At 47.9% G+C, this 15,071-nt stretch overlaps 12 non-coding genes across 12 annotated transcripts; all 12 read right to left on the bottom strand.

Annotated features, from left to right (window-relative positions):
- Nucleotides 1-1,050: 1,050 nt before the first annotated feature.
- On the bottom strand, nucleotides 1,051-1,132 carry TRNAL-UAG (transfer RNA leucine (anticodon UAG)). The gene has a single exon. It is a non-coding gene; the product is annotated as a tRNA-Leu (tRNA).
- A 1,144-nt stretch (nucleotides 1,133-2,276) lies between these two features.
- Nucleotides 2,277-2,358, bottom strand: TRNAL-UAG (transfer RNA leucine (anticodon UAG)). Its single transcript has one exon. It is a non-coding gene; the product is annotated as a tRNA-Leu (tRNA).
- Nucleotides 2,359-3,502: 1,144 nt separating this feature from the next.
- TRNAL-UAG (transfer RNA leucine (anticodon UAG)) lies at nucleotides 3,503-3,584 on the bottom strand. The gene has a single exon. It is a non-coding gene; the product is annotated as a tRNA-Leu (tRNA).
- Nucleotides 3,585-4,728: 1,144 nt separating this feature from the next.
- TRNAL-UAG (transfer RNA leucine (anticodon UAG)) lies at nucleotides 4,729-4,810 on the bottom strand. Its single transcript has one exon. It is a non-coding gene; the product is annotated as a tRNA-Leu (tRNA).
- A 1,144-nt stretch (nucleotides 4,811-5,954) lies between these two features.
- On the bottom strand, nucleotides 5,955-6,036 carry TRNAL-UAG (transfer RNA leucine (anticodon UAG)). Its single transcript has one exon. It is a non-coding gene; the product is annotated as a tRNA-Leu (tRNA).
- A 1,144-nt stretch (nucleotides 6,037-7,180) lies between these two features.
- Nucleotides 7,181-7,262, bottom strand: TRNAL-UAG (transfer RNA leucine (anticodon UAG)). Its single transcript has one exon. It is a non-coding gene; the product is annotated as a tRNA-Leu (tRNA).
- A 1,144-nt stretch (nucleotides 7,263-8,406) lies between these two features.
- Nucleotides 8,407-8,488, bottom strand: TRNAL-UAG (transfer RNA leucine (anticodon UAG)). Its single transcript has one exon. It is a non-coding gene; the product is annotated as a tRNA-Leu (tRNA).
- A 1,144-nt stretch (nucleotides 8,489-9,632) lies between these two features.
- On the bottom strand, nucleotides 9,633-9,714 carry TRNAL-UAG (transfer RNA leucine (anticodon UAG)). The gene has a single exon. It is a non-coding gene; the product is annotated as a tRNA-Leu (tRNA).
- Nucleotides 9,715-10,858: 1,144 nt separating this feature from the next.
- On the bottom strand, nucleotides 10,859-10,940 carry TRNAL-UAG (transfer RNA leucine (anticodon UAG)). Its single transcript has one exon. It is a non-coding gene; the product is annotated as a tRNA-Leu (tRNA).
- A 1,144-nt stretch (nucleotides 10,941-12,084) lies between these two features.
- On the bottom strand, nucleotides 12,085-12,166 carry TRNAL-UAG (transfer RNA leucine (anticodon UAG)). Its single transcript has one exon. It is a non-coding gene; the product is annotated as a tRNA-Leu (tRNA).
- Nucleotides 12,167-13,310: 1,144 nt separating this feature from the next.
- On the bottom strand, nucleotides 13,311-13,392 carry TRNAL-UAG (transfer RNA leucine (anticodon UAG)). Its single transcript has one exon. It is a non-coding gene; the product is annotated as a tRNA-Leu (tRNA).
- A 1,144-nt stretch (nucleotides 13,393-14,536) lies between these two features.
- Nucleotides 14,537-14,618, bottom strand: TRNAL-UAG (transfer RNA leucine (anticodon UAG)). The gene has a single exon. It is a non-coding gene; the product is annotated as a tRNA-Leu (tRNA).
- Nucleotides 14,619-15,071: the final 453 nt, after the last annotated feature.

Below are 15,071 nucleotides of genomic sequence, written 5' to 3'. Positions count from 1 at the left end.
TGGATTGAATTCTAGCACTGGCTCTGCAAAGCCCGAACTGAACAATAAAGCACACTTGTCAGCCTGAAATTGAAATGTCACCTTTCGGGAGTGCTCTGTTCAACAGCAGTCTGGTAGCCTAGTGGTCAATGTCAGCACCCCTCCATCCAGCAGTCTTGAGTTCAATTCCCGGTGAGGGAGGTCAGATCTTTTCTAGGTTTTTTTTGGTTCTAAAAATGTTTGGGAAGCGAAGGTTCAGGAACATTGCCGGTAGGGAGAGTAAGCTCTTTAAAGGCATGCAATGAGATGTGTTTTTCTTTATTTCTGCATATTTCTGTAGCTAGCTGCATTCTTTCAGTCAACATCCCGCCCCATTTAGTGCTCACGTTTTTAAAGAAGTCCACCATTAGCCCGCAGTGTAAGCCTACCCGGGGCCTCCGCCGATGGTCCATGGTGTGTGGGATCCTTACTGGACCAACCCCAGCCGTAACGCAAATCTTAGCTTTGTCTCATTCGACCCCTAACTCGACCCAAGGAGCTACTGCAAACTCTTAGCCTAACACTAGCCCTAAATGAAAGACGCCTATTGTCCTCACATGTGGGATTTTGTTCTCGCTGCTAGTGCATACGAAACTTGGTTCCGACGTGTCCAGGAGTGGGAGAATTACCAGGGACCTTGCAATCTCGTGCCTGGGGGTTTCTAAGCTGGGCATAGGAGCTCCACTGGATGGAGCCAAGTGTCTTGAACTGAGTTTTTGTGATGCAGCAGGAAAAGGCGCTGCAAAAAGGAGCAACTACCAAGGCAAAGAGATGTGCATTCATTAGGGCATCGTGTCGGCAGATTTGTGGCCCTGCCAAGCACGTGTTTATTGACAGGATCGTGAACGCATGTCCGTTTTCAGTGAACAGTGATTTATGCTTTACCCTTTTTTGGTGAAAACGCACACGAGTCAGATGTGTGCTTTCAGTCTGGGTGTTCAGAAAAGCAAGAATTCATAAACACATGCCATTCCCTGGCTCCCAATTGTCCTGTCTGTACACGTGGCATGAAGATAAAAAAGAAACAGCTATTGGCAGCGGTGGGATTCGAACCCACGCCTCCAAAGAGACTGGAGCCTAAATCCAGCGCCTTAGACCGCTCGGCCACGCTACCCTGCTGGTACTGAAACGAGAGCCTCTGAGACCTGTATTTTTTTAGGGATTGGCTGGTTTGGCCATTAATTCAAAATCAAAGCAAAGCATGAACTTGGATTGAATTCTAGCACTGGCTGTGCAAAGCCCGAACTGAACAATAAAGCACACTTGTCAGCCTGAAATTGAAATGTCACCTTTCGGGAGTGCTCTGTTCGACAGCAGTCTGGTAGCCTAGTGGTCAATGTCAGCACCCCTCCATCCAGCAGTCTTGAGTTCAATTCCTGGTGAGGGAGGTCAGATCTTTTCTAGGTTTTTTTTGGTTCTAAAAATGTTTGGGAAGCGAAGGTTCAGGAACATTGCCGGTAGGGAGAGTAAGCTCTTTAAAGGCATGCAATGAGATGTGTTTTTCTTTATTTCTGCATATTTCTGTAGCTAGCTGCATTCTTTCAGTCAACATCCCGCCCCATTTAGTGCTCACGTTTTTAAAGAAGTCCACCATTAGCCCGCAGTGTAAGCCTACCCGGGGCCTCCGCCGATGGTCCATGGTGTGTGGGATCCTTACTGGACCAACCCCAGCCGTAACGCAAATCTTAGCTTTGTCTCATTCGACCCCTAACTCGACCCAAGGAGCTACTGCAAACTCTTAGCCTAACACTAGCCCTAAATGAAAGACGCCTATTGTCCTCACATGTGGGATTTTGTTCTCGCTGCTAGTGCATACGAAACTTGGTTCCGACGTGTCCAGGAGTGGGAGAATTACCAGGGACCTTGCAATCTCGTGCCTGGGGGTTTCTAAGCTGGGCATAGGAGCTCCACTGGATGGAGCCAAGTGTCTTGAACTGAGTTTTTGTGATGCAGCAGGAAAAGGCGCTGCAAAAAGGAGCAACTACCAAGGCAAAGAGATGTGCATTCATTAGGGCATCGTGTCGGCAGATTTGTGGCCCTGCCAAGCACGTGTTTATTGACAGGATCGTGAACGCATGTCCGTTTTCAGTGAACAGTGATTTATGCTTTACCCTTTTTTGGTGAAAACGCACACGAGTCAGATGTGTGCTTTCAGTCTGGGTGTTCAGAAAAGCAAGAATTCATAAACACATGCCATTCCCTGGCTCCCAATTGTCCTGTCTGTACACGTGGCATGAAGATAAAAAAGAAACAGCTATTGGCAGCGGTGGGATTCGAACCCACGCCTCCAAAGAGACTGGAGCCTAAATCCAGCGCCTTAGACCGCTCGGCCACGCTACCCTGCTGGTACTGAAACGAGAGCCTCTGAGACCTGTATTTTTTTAGGGATTGGCTGGTTTGGCCATTAATTCAAAATCAAAGCAAAGCATGAACTTGGATTGAATTCTAGCACTGGCTGTGCAAAGCCCGAACTGAACAATAAAGCACACTTGTCAGCCTGAAATTGAAATGTCACCTTTCGGGAGTGCTCTGTTCAACAGCAGTCTGGTAGCCTAGTGGTCAATGTCAGCACCCCTCCATCCAGCAGTCTTGAGTTCAATTCCCGGTGAGGGAGGTCAGATCTTTTCTAGGTTTTTTTTGGTTCTAAAAATGTTTGGGAAGCGAAGGTTCAGGAACATTGCCGGTAGGGAGAGTAAGCTCTTTAAAGGCATGCAATGAGATGTGTTTTTCTTTATTTCTGCATATTTCTGTAGCTAGCTGCATTCTTTCAGTCAACATCCCGCCCCATTTAGTGCTCACGTTTTTAAAGAAGTCCACCATTAGCCCGCAGTGTAAGCCTACCCGGGGCCTCCGCCGATGGTCCATGGTGTGTGGGATCCTTACTGGACCAACCCCAGCCGTAACGCAAATCTTAGCTTTGTCTCATTCGACCCCTAACTCGACCCAAGGAGCTACTGCAAACTCTTAGCCTAACACTAGCCCTAAATGAAAGACGCCTATTGTCCTCACATGTGGGATTTTGTTCTCGCTGCTAGTGCATACGAAACTTGGTTCCGACGTGTCCAGGAGTGGGAGAATTACCAGGGACCTTGCAATCTCGTGCCTGGGGGTTTCTAAGCTGGGCATAGGAGCTCCACTGGATGGAGCCAAGTGTCTTGAACTGAGTTTTTGTGATGCAGCAGGAAAAGGCGCTGCAAAAAGGAGCAACTACCAAGGCAAAGAGATGTGCATTCATTAGGGCATCGTGTCGGCAGATTTGTGGCCCTGCCAAGCACGTGTTTATTGACAGGATCGTGAACGCATGTCCGTTTTCAGTGAACAGTGATTTATGCTTTACCCTTTTTTGGTGAAAACGCACACGAGTCAGATGTGTGCTTTCAGTCTGGGTGTTCAGAAAAGCAAGAATTCATAAACACATGCCATTCCCTGGCTCCCAATTGTCCTGTCTGTACACGTGGCATGAAGATAAAAAAGAAACAGCTATTGGCAGCGGTGGGATTCGAACCCACGCCTCCAAAGAGACTGGAGCCTAAATCCAGCGCCTTAGACCGCTCGGCCACGCTACCCTGCTGGTACTGAAACGAGAGCCTCTGAGACCTGTATTTTTTTAGGGATTGGCTGGTTTGGCCATTAATTCAAAATCAAAGCAAAGCATGAACTTGGATTGAATTCTAGCACTGGCTGTGCAAAGCCCGAACTGAACAATAAAGCACACTTGTCAGCCTGAAATTGAAATGTCACCTTTCGGGAGTGCTCTGTTCGACAGCAGTCTGGTAGCCTAGTGGTCAATGTCAGCACCCCTCCATCCAGCAGTCTTGAGTTCAATTCCTGGTGAGGGAGGTCAGATCTTTTCTAGGTTTTTTTTGGTTCTAAAAATGTTTGGGAAGCGAAGGTTCAGGAACATTGCCGGTAGGGAGAGTAAGCTCTTTAAAGGCATGCAATGAGATGTGTTTTTCTTTATTTCTGCATATTTCTGTAGCTAGCTGCATTCTTTCAGTCAACATCCCGCCCCATTTAGTGCTCACGTTTTTAAAGAAGTCCACCATTAGCCCGCAGTGTAAGCCTACCCGGGGCCTCCGCCGATGGTCCATGGTGTGTGGGATCCTTACTGGACCAACCCCAGCCGTAACGCAAATCTTAGCTTTGTCTCATTCGACCCCTAACTCGACCCAAGGAGCTACTGCAAACTCTTAGCCTAACACTAGCCCTAAATGAAAGACGCCTATTGTCCTCACATGTGGGATTTTGTTCTCGCTGCTAGTGCATACGAAACTTGGTTCCGACGTGTCCAGGAGTGGGAGAATTACCAGGGACCTTGCAATCTCGTGCCTGGGGGTTTCTAAGCTGGGCATAGGAGCTCCACTGGATGGAGCCAAGTGTCTTGAACTGAGTTTTTGTGATGCAGCAGGAAAAGGCGCTGCAAAAAGGAGCAACTACCAAGGCAAAGAGATGTGCATTCATTAGGGCATCGTGTCGGCAGATTTGTGGCCCTGCCAAGCACGTGTTTATTGACAGGATCGTGAACGCATGTCCGTTTTCAGTGAACAGTGATTTATGCTTTACCCTTTTTTGGTGAAAACGCACACGAGTCAGATGTGTGCTTTCAGTCTGGGTGTTCAGAAAAGCAAGAATTCATAAACACATGCCATTCCCTGGCTCCCAATTGTCCTGTCTGTACACGTGGCATGAAGATAAAAAAGAAACAGCTATTGGCAGCGGTGGGATTCGAACCCACGCCTCCAAAGAGACTGGAGCCTAAATCCAGCGCCTTAGACCGCTCGGCCACGCTACCCTGCTGGTACTGAAACGAGAGCCTCTGAGACCTGTATTTTTTTAGGGATTGGCTGGTTTGGCCATTAATTCAAAATCAAAGCAAAGCATGAACTTGGATTGAATTCTAGCACTGGCTGTGCAAAGCCCGAACTGAACAATAAAGCACACTTGTCAGCCTGAAATTGAAATGTCACCTTTCGGGAGTGCTCTGTTCAACAGCAGTCTGGTAGCCTAGTGGTCAATGTCAGCACCCCTCCATCCAGCAGTCTTGAGTTCAATTCCCGGTGAGGGAGGTCAGATCTTTTCTAGGTTTTTTTTGGTTCTAAAAATGTTTGGGAAGCGAAGGTTCAGGAACATTGCCGGTAGGGAGAGTAAGCTCTTTAAAGGCATGCAATGAGATGTGTTTTTCTTTATTTCTGCATATTTCTGTAGCTAGCTGCATTCTTTCAGTCAACATCCCGCCCCATTTAGTGCTCACGTTTTTAAAGAAGTCCACCATTAGCCCGCAGTGTAAGCCTACCCGGGGCCTCCGCCGATGGTCCATGGTGTGTGGGATCCTTACTGGACCAACCCCAGCCGTAACGCAAATCTTAGCTTTGTCTCATTCGACCCCTAACTCGACCCAAGGAGCTACTGCAAACTCTTAGCCTAACACTAGCCCTAAATGAAAGACGCCTATTGTCCTCACATGTGGGATTTTGTTCTCGCTGCTAGTGCATACGAAACTTGGTTCCGACGTGTCCAGGAGTGGGAGAATTACCAGGGACCTTGCAATCTCGTGCCTGGGGGTTTCTAAGCTGGGCATAGGAGCTCCACTGGATGGAGCCAAGTGTCTTGAACTGAGTTTTTGTGATGCAGCAGGAAAAGGCGCTGCAAAAAGGAGCAACTACCAAGGCAAAGAGATGTGCATTCATTAGGGCATCGTGTCGGCAGATTTGTGGCCCTGCCAAGCACGTGTTTATTGACAGGATCGTGAACGCATGTCCGTTTTCAGTGAACAGTGATTTATGCTTTACCCTTTTTTGGTGAAAACGCACACGAGTCAGATGTGTGCTTTCAGTCTGGGTGTTCAGAAAAGCAAGAATTCATAAACACATGCCATTCCCTGGCTCCCAATTGTCCTGTCTGTACACGTGGCATGAAGATAAAAAAGAAACAGCTATTGGCAGCGGTGGGATTCGAACCCACGCCTCCAAAGAGACTGGAGCCTAAATCCAGCGCCTTAGACCGCTCGGCCACGCTACCCTGCTGGTACTGAAACGAGAGCCTCTGAGACCTGTATTTTTTTAGGGATTGGCTGGTTTGGCCATTAATTCAAAATCAAAGCAAAGCATGAACTTGGATTGAATTCTAGCACTGGCTGTGCAAAGCCCGAACTGAACAATAAAGCACACTTGTCAGCCTGAAATTGAAATGTCACCTTTCGGGAGTGCTCTGTTCAACAGCAGTCTGGTAGCCTAGTGGTCAATGTCAGCACCCCTCCATCCAGCAGTCTTGAGTTCAATTCCCGGTGAGGGAGGTCAGATCTTTTCTAGGTTTTTTTTGGTTCTAAAAATGTTTGGGAAGCGAAGGTTCAGGAACATTGCCGGTAGGGAGAGTAAGCTCTTTAAAGGCATGCAATGAGATGTGTTTTTCTTTATTTCTGCATATTTCTGTAGCTAGCTGCATTCTTTCAGTCAACATCCCGCCCCATTTAGTGCTCACGTTTTTAAAGAAGTCCACCATTAGCCCGCAGTGTAAGCCTACCCGGGGCCTCCGCCGATGGTCCATGGTGTGTGGGATCCTTACTGGACCAACCCCAGCCGTAACGCAAATCTTAGCTTTGTCTCATTCGACCCCTAACTCGACCCAAGGAGCTACTGCAAACTCTTAGCCTAACACTAGCCCTAAATGAAAGACGCCTATTGTCCTCACATGTGGGATTTTGTTCTCGCTGCTAGTGCATACGAAACTTGGTTCCGACGTGTCCAGGAGTGGGAGAATTACCAGGGACCTTGCAATCTCGTGCCTGGGGGTTTCTAAGCTGGGCATAGGAGCTCCACTGGATGGAGCCAAGTGTCTTGAACTGAGTTTTTGTGATGCAGCAGGAAAAGGCGCTGCAAAAAGGAGCAACTACCAAGGCAAAGAGATGTGCATTCATTAGGGCATCGTGTCGGCAGATTTGTGGCCCTGCCAAGCACGTGTTTATTGACAGGATCGTGAACGCATGTCCGTTTTCAGTGAACAGTGATTTATGCTTTACCCTTTTTTGGTGAAAACGCACACGAGTCAGATGTGTGCTTTCAGTCTGGGTGTTCAGAAAAGCAAGAATTCATAAACACATGCCATTCCCTGGCTCCCAATTGTCCTGTCTGTACACGTGGCATGAAGATAAAAAAGAAACAGCTATTGGCAGCGGTGGGATTCGAACCCACGCCTCCAAAGAGACTGGAGCCTAAATCCAGCGCCTTAGACCGCTCGGCCACGCTACCCTGCTGGTACTGAAACGAGAGCCTCTGAGACCTGTATTTTTTTAGGGATTGGCTGGTTTGGCCATTAATTCAAAATCAAAGCAAAGCATGAACTTGGATTGAATTCTAGCACTGGCTCTGCAAAGCCCGAACTGAACAATAAAGCACACTTGTCAGCCTGAAATTGAAATGTCACCTTTCGGGAGTGCTCTGTTCAACAGCAGTCTGGTAGCCTAGTGGTCAATGTCAGCACCCCTCCATCCAGCAGTCTTGAGTTCAATTCCCGGTGAGGGAGGTCAGATCTTTTCTAGGTTTTTTTTGGTTCTAAAAATGTTTGGGAAGCGAAGGTTCAGGAACATTGCCGGTAGGGAGAGTAAGCTCTTTAAAGGCATGCAATGAGATGTGTTTTTCTTTATTTCTGCATATTTCTGTAGCTAGCTGCATTCTTTCAGTCAACATCCCGCCCCATTTAGTGCTCACGTTTTTAAAGAAGTCCACCATTAGCCCGCAGTGTAAGCCTACCCGGGGCCTCCGCCGATGGTCCATGGTGTGTGGGATCCTTACTGGACCAACCCCAGCCGTAACGCAAATCTTAGCTTTGTCTCATTCGACCCCTAACTCGACCCAAGGAGCTACTGCAAACTCTTAGCCTAACACTAGCCCTAAATGAAAGACGCCTATTGTCCTCACATGTGGGATTTTGTTCTCGCTGCTAGTGCATACGAAACTTGGTTCCGACGTGTCCAGGAGTGGGAGAATTACCAGGGACCTTGCAATCTCGTGCCTGGGGGTTTCTAAGCTGGGCATAGGAGCTCCACTGGATGGAGCCAAGTGTCTTGAACTGAGTTTTTGTGATGCAGCAGGAAAAGGCTCCGCAAAAAGGAGCAACTACCAAGGCAAAGAGATGTGCATTCATTAGGGCATCGTGTCGGCAGATTTGTGGCCCTGCCCTGAACGTGTTTATTGACAGGATCGTGAACGCATGTCCGTTTTCAGTGAACAGTGATTTATGCTTTACCCTTTTTTGGTGAAAACGCACACGAGTCAGATGTGTGCTTTCAGTCTGGGTGTTCAGAAAAGCAAGAATTCATAAACACATGCCATTCCCTGGCTCCCAATTGTCCTGTCTGTACACGTGGCATGAAGATAAAAAAGAAACAGCTATTGGCAGCGGTGGGATTCGAACCCATGCCTCCAAAGAGACTGGAGCCTAAATCCAGCGCCTTAGACCGCTCGGCCACGCTACCCTGCTGGTACTGAAACGAGAGCCTCTGAGACCTGTATTTTTTTAGGGATTGGCTGGTTTGGCCATTAATTCAAAATCAAAGCAAAGCATGAACTTGGATTGAATTCTAGCACTGGCTGTGCAAAGCCCGAACTGAACAATAAAGCACACTTGTCAGCCTGAAATTGAAATGTCACCTTTCGGGAGTGCTCTGTTCGACAGCAGTCTGGTAGCCTAGTGGTCAATGTCAGCACCCCTCCATCCAGCAGTCCTGAGTTCAATTCCCGGTGAGGGAGGTCAGATCTTTTCTAGGTTTTTTTTGGTTCTAAAAATGTTTGGGAAGCGAAGGTTCAGGAACATTGCCGGTAGGGAGAGTAAGCTCTTTAAAGGCATGCAATGAGATGTGTTTTTCTTTATTTCTGCATATTTCTGTAGCTAGCTGCATTCTTTCAGTCAACATCCCGCCCCATTTAGTGCTCACGTTTTTAAAGAAGTCCACCATTAGCCCGCAGTGTAAGCCTACCCGGGGCCTCCGCCGATGGTCCATGGTGTGTGGGATCCTTACTGGACCAACCCCAGCCGTAACGCAAATCTTAGCTTTGTCTCATTCGACCCCTAACTCGACCCAAGGAGCTACTGCAAACTCTTAGCCTAACACTAGCCCTAAATGAAAGACGCCTATTGTCCTCACATGTGGGATTTTGTTCTCGCTGCTAGTGCATACGAAACTTGGTTCTGACGTGTCCAGGAGTGGGAGAATTACCAGGGACCTTGCAATCTCGTGCCTGGGGGTTTCTAAGCTGGGCATAGGAGCTCCACTGGATGGAGCCAAGTGTCTTGAACTGAGTTTTTGTGATGCAGCAGGAAAAGGCGCTGCAAAAAGGAGCAACTACCAAGGCAAAGAGATGTGCATTCATTAGGGCATCGTGTCGGCAGATTTGTGGCCCTGCCAAGCACGTGTTTATTGACAGGATCGTGAACGCATGTCCGTTTTCAGTGAACAGTGATTTATGCTTTACCCTTTTTTGGTGAAAACGCACACGAGTCAGATGTGTGCTTTCAGTCTGGGTGTTCAGAAAAGCAAGAATTCATAAACACATGCCATTCCCTGGCTCCCAATTGTCCTGTCTGTACACGTGGCATGAAGATAAAAAAGAAACAGCTATTGGCAGCGGTGGGATTCGAACCCACGCCTCCAAAGAGACTGGAGCCTAAATCCAGCGCCTTAGACCGCTCGGCCACGCTACCCTGCTGGTACTGAAACGAGAGCCTCTGAGACCTGTATTTTTTTAGGGATTGGCTGGTTTGGCCATTAATTCAAAATCAAAGCAAAGCATGAACTTGGATTGAATTCTAGCACTGGCTCTGCAAAGCCCGAACTGAACAATAAAGCACACTTGTCAGCCTGAAATTGAAATGTCACCTTTCGGGAGTGCTCTGTTCAACAGCAGTCTGGTAGCCTAGTGGTCAATGTCAGCTCCCCTCCATCCAGCAGTCTTGAGTTCAATTCCCGGTGAGGGAGGTCAGATCTTTTCTAGGTTTTTTTTGGTTCTAAAAATGTTTGGGAAGCGAAGGTTCAGGAACATTGCCGGTAGGGAGAGTAAGCTCTTTAAAGGCATGCAATGAGATGTGTTTTTCTTTATTTCTGCATATTTCTGTAGCTAGCTGCATTCTTTCAGTCAACATCCCGCCCCATTTAGTGCTCACGTTTTTAAAGAAGTCCACCATTAGCCCGCAGTGTAAGCCTACCCGGGGCCTCCGCCGATGGTCCATGGTGTGTGGGATCCTTACTGGACCAACCCCAGCCGTAACGCAAATCTTAGCTTTGTCTCATTCGACCCCTAACTCGACCCAAGGAGCTACTGCAAACTCTTAGCCTAACACTAGCCCTAAATGAAAGACGCCTATTGTCCTCACATGTGGGATTTTGTTCTCGCTGCTAGTGCATACGAAACTTGGTTCCGACGTGTCCAGGAGTGGGAGAATTACCAGGGACCTTGCAATCTCGTGCCTGGGGGTTTCTAAGCTGGGCATAGGAGCTCCACTGGATGGAGCCAAGTGTCTTGAACTGAGTTTTTGTGATGCAGCAGGAAAAGGCTCCGCAAAAAGGAGCAACTACCAAGGCAAAGAGATGTGCATTCATTAGGGCATCGTGTCGGCAGATTTGTGGCCCTGCCCTGAACGTGTTTATTGACAGGATCGTGAACGCATGTCCGTTTTCAGTGAACAGTGATTTATGCTTTACCCTTTTTTGGTGAAAACGTACACGAGTCAGATGTGTGCTTTCAGTCTGGGTGTTCAGAAAAGCAAGAATTCATAAACACATGCCATTCCCTGGCTCCCAATTGTCCTGTCTGTACACGTGGCATGAAGATAAAAAAGAAACAGCTATTGGCAGCGGTGGGATTCGAACCCACGCCTCCAAAGAGACTGGAGCCTAAATCCAGCGCCTTAGACCGCTCGGCCACGCTACCCTGCTGGTACTGAAACGAGAGCCTCTGAGACCTGTATTTTTTTAGGGATTGGCTGGTTTGGCCATTAATTCAAAATCAAAGCAAAGCATGAACTTGGATTGAATTCTAGCACTGGCTGTGCAAAGCCCGAACTGAACAATAAAGCACACTTGTCAGCCTGAAATTGAAATGTCACCTTTCGGGAGTGCTCTGTTTGACAGCAGTCTGGTAGCCTAGTGGTCAATGTCAGCACCCCTCCATCCAGCAGTCCTGAGTTCAATTCCCGGTGAGGGAGGTCAGATCTTTTCTAGGTTTTTTTTGGTTCTAAAAATGTTTGGGAAGCGAAGGTTCAGGAACATTGCCGGTAGGGAGAGTAAGCTCTTTAAAGGCATGCAATGAGATGTGTTTTTCTTTATTTCTGCATATTTCTGTAGCTAGCTGCATTCTTTCAGTCAACATCCCGCCCCATTTAGTGCTCACGTTTTTAAAGAAGTCCACCATTAGCCCGCAGTGTAAGCCTACCCGGGGCCTCCGCCGATGGTCCATGGTGTGTGGGATCCTTACTGGACCAACCCCAGCCGTAACGCAAATCTTAGCTTTGTCTCATTCGACCCCTAACTCGACCCAAGGAGCTACTGCAAACTCTTAGCCTAACACTAGCCCTAAATGAAAGACGCCTATTGTCCTCACATGTGGGATTTTGTTCTCGCTGCTAGTGCATACGAAACTTGGTTCCGACGTGTCCAGGAGTGGGAGAATTACCAGGGACCTTGCAATCTCGTGCCTGGGGGTTTCTAAGCTGGGCATAGGAGCTCCACTGGATGGAGCCAAGTGTCTTGAACTGAGTTTTTGTGATGCAGCAGGAAAAGGCGCTGCAAAAAGGAGCAACTACCAAGGCAAAGAGATGTGCATTCATTAGGGCATCGTGTCGGCAGATTTGTGGCCCTGCCAAGCACGTGTTTATTGACAGGATCGTGAACGCATGTCCGTTTTCAGTGAACAGTGATTTATGCTTTACCCTTTTTTGGTGAAAACGCACACGAGTCAGATGTGTGCTTTCAGTCTGGGTGTTCAGAAAAGCAAGAATTCATAAACACATGCCATTCCCTGGCTCCCAATTGTCCTGTCTGTACACGTGGCATGAAGATAAAAAAGAAACAGCTATTGGCAGCGGTGGGATTCGAACCCACGCCTCCAAAGAGACTGGAGCCTAAATCCAGCGCCTTAGACCGCTCGGCCACGCTACCCTGCTGGTACTGAAACGAGAGCCTCTGAGACCTGTATTTTTTTAGGGATTGGCTGGTTTGGCCATTAATTCAAAATCAAAGCAAAGCATGAACTTGGATTGAATTCTAGCACTGGCTGTGCAAAGCCCGAACTGAACAATAAAGCACACTTGTCAGCCTGAAATTGAAATGTCACCTTTCGGGAGTGCTCTGTTCAACAGCAGTCTGGTAGCCTAGTGGTCAATGTCAGCACCCCTCCATCCAGCAGTCTTGAGTTCAATTCCCGGTGAGGGAGGTCAGATCTTTTCTAGGTTTTTTTTGGTTCTAAAAATGTTTGGGAAGCGAAGGTTCAGGAACATTGCCGGTAGGGAGAGTAAGCTCTTTAAAGGCATGCAATGAGATGTGTTTTTCTTTATTTCTGCATATTTCTGTAGCTAGCTGCATTCTTTCAGTCAACATCCCGCCCCATTTAGTGCTCACGTTTTTAAAGAAGTCCACCATTAGCCCGCAGTGTAAGCCTACCCGGGGCCTCCGCCGATGGTCCATGGTGTGTGGGATCCTTACTGGACCAACCCCAGCCGTAACGCAAATCTTAGCTTTGTCTCATTCGACCCCTAACTCGACCCAAGGAGCTACTGCAAACTCTTAGCCTAACACTAGCCCTAAATGAAAGACGCCTATTGTCCTCACATGTGGGATTTTGTTCTCGCTGCTAGTGCATACGAAACTTGGTTCCGACGTGTCCAGGAGTGGGAGAATTACCAGGGACCTTGCAATCTCGTGCCTGGGGGTTTCTAAGCTGGGCATAGGAGCTCCACTGGATGGAGCCAAGTGTCTTGAACTGAGTTTTTGTGATGCAGCAGGAAAAGGCGCTGCAAAAAGGAGCAACTACCAAGGCAAAGAGATGTGCATTCATTAGGGCATCGTGTCGGCAGATTTGTGGCCCTGCCAAGCACGTGTTTATTGACAGGATCGTGAACGCATGTCCGTTTTCAGTGAACAGTGATTTATGCTTTACCCTTTTTTGGTGAAAACGCACACGAGTCAGATGTGTGCTTTCAGTCTGGGTGTTCAGAAAAGCAAGAATTCATAAACACATGCCATTCCCTGGCTCCCAATTGTCCTGTCTGTACACGTGGCATGAAGATAAAAAAGAAACAGCTATTGGCAGCGGTGGGATTCGAACCCACGCCTCCAAAGAGACTGGAGCCTAAATCCAGCGCCTTAGACCGCTCGGCCACGCTACCCTGCTGGTACTGAAACGAGAGCCTCTGAGACCTGTATTTTTTTAGGGATTGGCTGGTTTGGCCATTAATTCAAAATCAAAGCAAAGCATGAACTTGGATTGAATTCTAGCACTGGCTGTGCAAAGCCCGAACTGAACAATAAAGCACACTTGTCAGCCTGAAATTGAAATGTCACCTTTCGGGAGTGCTCTGTTCAACAGCAGTCTGGTAGCCTAGTGGTCAATGTCAGCACCCCTCCATCCAGCAGTCTTGAGTTCAATTCCCGGTGAGGGAGGTCAGATCTTTTCTAGGTTTTTTTTGGTTCTAAAAATGTTTGGGAAGCGAAGGTTCAGGAACATTGCCGGTAGGGAGAGTAAGCTCTTTAAAGGCATGCAATGAGATGTGTTTTTCTTTATTTCTGCATATTTCTGTAGCTAGCTGCATTCTTTCAGTCAACATCCCGCCCCATTTAGTGCTCACGTTTTTAAAGAAGTCCACCATTAGCCCGCAGTGTAAGCCTACCCGGGGCCTCCGCCGATGGTCCATGGTGTGTGGGATCCTTACTGGACCAACCCCAGCCGTAACGCAAATCTTAGCTTTGTCTCATTCGACCCCTAACTCGACCCAAGGAGCTACTGCAAACTCTTAGCCTAACACTAGCCCTAAATGAAAGACGCCTATTGTCCTCACATGTGGGATTTTGTTCTCGCTGCTAGTGCATACGAAACTTGGTTCCGACGTGTCCAGGAGTGGGAGAATTACCAGGGACCTTGCAATCTCGTGCCTGGGGGTTTCTAAGCTGGGCATAGGAGCTCCACTGGATGGAGCCAAGTGTCTTGAACTGAGTTTTTGTGATGCAGCAGGAAAAGGCGCTGCAAAAAGGAGCAACTACCAAGGCAAAGAGATGTGCATTCATTAGGGCATCGTGTCGGCAGATTTGTGGCCCTGCCAAGCACGTGTTTATTGACAGGATCGTGAACGCATGTCCGTTTTCAGTGAACAGTGATTTATGCTTTACCCTTTTTTGGTGAAAACGCACACGAGTCAGATGTGTGCTTTCAGTCTGGGTGTTCAGAAAAGCAAGAATTCATAAACACATGCCATTCCCTGGCTCCCAATTGTCCTGTCTGTACACGTGGCATGAAGATAAAAAAGAAACAGCTATTGGCAGCGGTGGGATTCGAACCCACGCCTCCAAAGAGACTGGAGCCTAAATCCAGCGCCTTAGACCGCTCGGCCACGCTACCCTGCTGGTACTGAAACGAGAGCCTCTGAGACCTGTATTTTTTTAGGGATTGGCTGGTTTGGCCATTAATTCAAAATCAAAGCAAAGCATGAACTTGGATTGAATTCTAGCACTGGCTCTGCAAAGCCCGAACTGAACAATAAAGCACACTTGTCAGCCTGAAATTGAAATGTCACCTTTCGGGAGTGCTCTGTTCAACAGCAGTCTGGTAGCCTAGTGGTCAATGTCAGCACCCCTCCATCCAGCAGTCTTGAGTTCAATTCCCGGTGAGGGAGGTCAGATCTTTTCTAGGTTTTTTTTGGTTCTAAAAATGTTTGGGAAGCGAAGGTTCAGGAACATTGCCGGTAGGGAGAGTAAGCTCTTTAAAGGCATGCAATGAGATGTGTTTTTCTTTATTTCTGCATATTTCTGTAGCTAGCTGCATTCTTTCAGTCAACATCCCGCCCCATTTAGT

Source organism: Ambystoma mexicanum, chromosome 1p, assembly GCF_040938575.1.
Source record: "Ambystoma mexicanum isolate Mex_15411 chromosome 1p, UKY_AmexF1_1, whole genome shotgun sequence".
Taxonomy (NCBI): Eukaryota; Metazoa; Chordata; class Amphibia; order Caudata; family Ambystomatidae; genus Ambystoma; species Ambystoma mexicanum.
This window is presented reverse-complemented; position numbering and strand designations above follow the sequence as displayed.